Below are 3,200 nucleotides of genomic sequence, written 5' to 3'. Positions count from 1 at the left end.
GGTAGTTTGTTGGGTGTCTTTTAATGTCTTGCCATTGTTTGAGGGGCGTTTTTCTTCCGAGTTGAGTAAGCCGAAAGGGGTAGTCTTGAGGATTTCTTCGGTGTGCATTGGAGGAGGCATTTGCATACTTCTTTCATATATTACCTTTGTGAGTCTAAGGATAATTCCGAGGTTGGGAAACTCTTAAGGAAAATGATTTCACTTTCTCTTTCACTTGGCCATGGAAGTTCACTCATTTAGTGTAGGATAGTTCATTTTAATTGCTCAAGTTGAATTTAATGTGAATGCATAAAATTTTTCATTGTAATGTTTCTTGTTGGCTTAAAAATTATAGGAATTCTTATCTATGTTGTAAATGATGGTTAGTATGATGTTTTACCTTTGTATTCATGAATGTTTTACTTACATTGCATGAAAAACTATTTTACTAAAATGTCCCTTCTTACATGTTTTTACAAATGCAATACTTAGTACATTGTTTTGTACTAACCCCATACTTTTCTATACTATATAAGTATATATTGCAAGATTTTTAAGGTTTGAAGGATAGAAGGAAGAGCTTGGGAAGTTTTTCTCAAGGAAAAGTATGTCCTCATATATTCGAGGGCATAGTCCTTTTCTTAGCTTTACATAAAGACATGTTATGTATTTTTACTTTATTGTAGAGGGACATGTCCCTAAGATATTATGTCTATTATGTCGTGTCGTTACGTTGGCTTGTGACGATGAGATTCTCTAAGTATTTATGAAACATTGTCTTTTATTAGTTATTCATGAAAAGTTTTAAATTTCTGCACTACTTTTCATGTCTTATGTGATGAACGATAGTAAAAGGCTTATAAAAAGGGTCATGAACGCCCGATCACGAAATGAGGGTTCTCCCTAACTTCTAGGGGGTGCTTTCGGGTCATGAAAGACTTGGTATCGGAGCATACGGTTATGGGAAATAGTTTAGGTTCTAAAAGTCTCACAAGCCACATCTACTAGTACCTTGTTCATTGGTGTGAGTCGCGACACATCCATGCACAAGGGGCTATAGGATGATAGAAGTTTCACTTTCTTCTCTATTCTAATGTCTTGCCTTAGATTTGAGTTATATAAGGTTTCTTCTCTTAATGATATGGATATATCTAGGCTCATGGTTTATGCGCAAAAAATTAAGGAGTCCAAAATTAGTGAGATAAGACAAGAGGGTAAAAGGTCTAGGTCGGATGATTCTAGTGAACAAAGACCTAAGAAGAGGTTTATCCCCAAGATTCTTCCATGGGAAACAAGCATAGGTATCCAAATCAACATTCTCAAGGTTGTGGTCATTCATATGAAAGGTCTAGGTGCCTTACTTGTGGAAAGCAACATGGGGGTAATTGTCGTGCCAGAACGTATTGTTGTTTTGCATGTGGTCATAAGGGCCTTAAGATGAGGGACTTCCCAAACCTCAAATCAAGGGGGAAAGATGTCAATCAATCTTCCCTAGAATCTAATGCTCCCAAGAAGAACCCTAATCCGGGTTGATGGTTTTATTTAAGTCTTAACTCTTTGTTATTGTGGCCTTTGTTATCTTAAGTGAGATTTTATGGTTTTATCGTTCATATTATCATGTCTTCTTGATGAATTGCTTAAAGAATTAATTTTCAAAAAGAATTTGCAACTTGGTCATGAACTTCACTGTGAGAATTTTGATTTTTGAGAAAAATTGTGCTTTCTTGAGTTAATTTTAATTTAAACAAATTTATTTTAATGTCCTTAGGCAGTTTGTTATGTTTGGTTAAGTTTGAAGTTAAATCGACCAAGAACATCCATGACGTTCGAAAGTATGCCATAGAATGTACTAGTGTGTCTTGTTGTTTTTAGACAAGTTCTACGTGTTCGTTTCTCTTGAAACTTGCATTGGATGTTCCTAATACCTATACGAATTAGTTTAGAAGTTTAACGTCCAGGCATGACCGGACCAAGAACCCACAAGGGGCCCTAGATAAAGGGCCCAAGACTTGGGAAAAATCTGCCAAAAAGCAGTGGCCATCGACGAACCTAACGACGGTCCGCTGGTCCCTCAACGGTCCGTCGACCTACCGCGTCGATTGGACCAGTGATTTCAGTTGTCCATGCACCATTTGGAGCTAAGTATCCACCAACGAGACCCTACAAACGGTCCTTTGGCTCAACAACGGTCCGTTGGTGAAGGTTCGTCTGTGAGGCCAGCAAATCTCTGAAGTTGCTGCCAACTTGGGCTGTTTTATGTAATTACACCCCATGTATTTTTAAGACCCTCGGTGGATAATTTTAGTTTTTTTAGGTTACATTAAAATAGTTTTAAACCCTAAACCTACACAAGACCCCTGTCTTCAAAATAGTCAAACTCTCTCTCTTTAAAGACAAACTCTCTCAAGACTACATCCAAATCTAGAGGTCAAGGAAGGATAGGAGGTCTGGTTGGACGTGTTTCTTCATAAAAAACTCTTGGATTTTGATTCCTTACGTGAGGTATGGTATCCACTCTTGAATATCTTTTCATTCAAGAAGCCAACTTCCAAAAAGGGTTTCTAAGCTCAAACTCCTAACATTAATTTCTAGTAGGGGTCTTCTTGTATTTAAGTTTTATTGGTTTAAATGTATTTATTTTGGGTTTAATTGATGATTTTTATGTTAAAACTCAAATCAAACTCTTGTTCATGAATACTTCAACTTTTGGCTTGAAAATGGCTTATGTGAGCATGATTTGAGTAGGGTATGAACTTGGGTCTTCTTGAATTTGTCATGTTGGTGTATTTACTTCTCTAGAGAAGTTAATATGGTGAAATTATTATAAATTTCTAATGAGTGATGACTGTTTGAATCGATGTTGAGTTTCTTTCATTATATAGTTCTTATTATGGATGATATTGAGTGGTATGGTCAATCTTATAAATGGCGGTGCAAATTGAGGAACTTGATGTTATTTAGTATGTTTTGAATATGTAATCTCGAAGGTCTAGCATGTGAAATGAAGAGATATTGGAAATGGGTCTTGTATTGTATTTTTGTGTAGCTTGAATGCATGCTTTACCTAGTTTTAGTCTAAATGAAGTATATGATTATGAGAAGCATGTAGAGTGTGTAACTTGATGGACCAAGGTGAAAGTATGTGTAGAACTTGATGAAAATGAAATGATACTTATATTCAAGGTGTGCACATGTACACATACACACTTTAAAGAATGTAT

This window comes from Solanum pennellii, chromosome 11 (genome assembly GCF_001406875.1).
Source record: "Solanum pennellii chromosome 11, SPENNV200".
NCBI classification, from domain to species: domain Eukaryota; kingdom Viridiplantae; phylum Streptophyta; class Magnoliopsida; order Solanales; family Solanaceae; genus Solanum; species Solanum pennellii.
Note: the sequence above shows the minus strand (reverse complement) of the source record.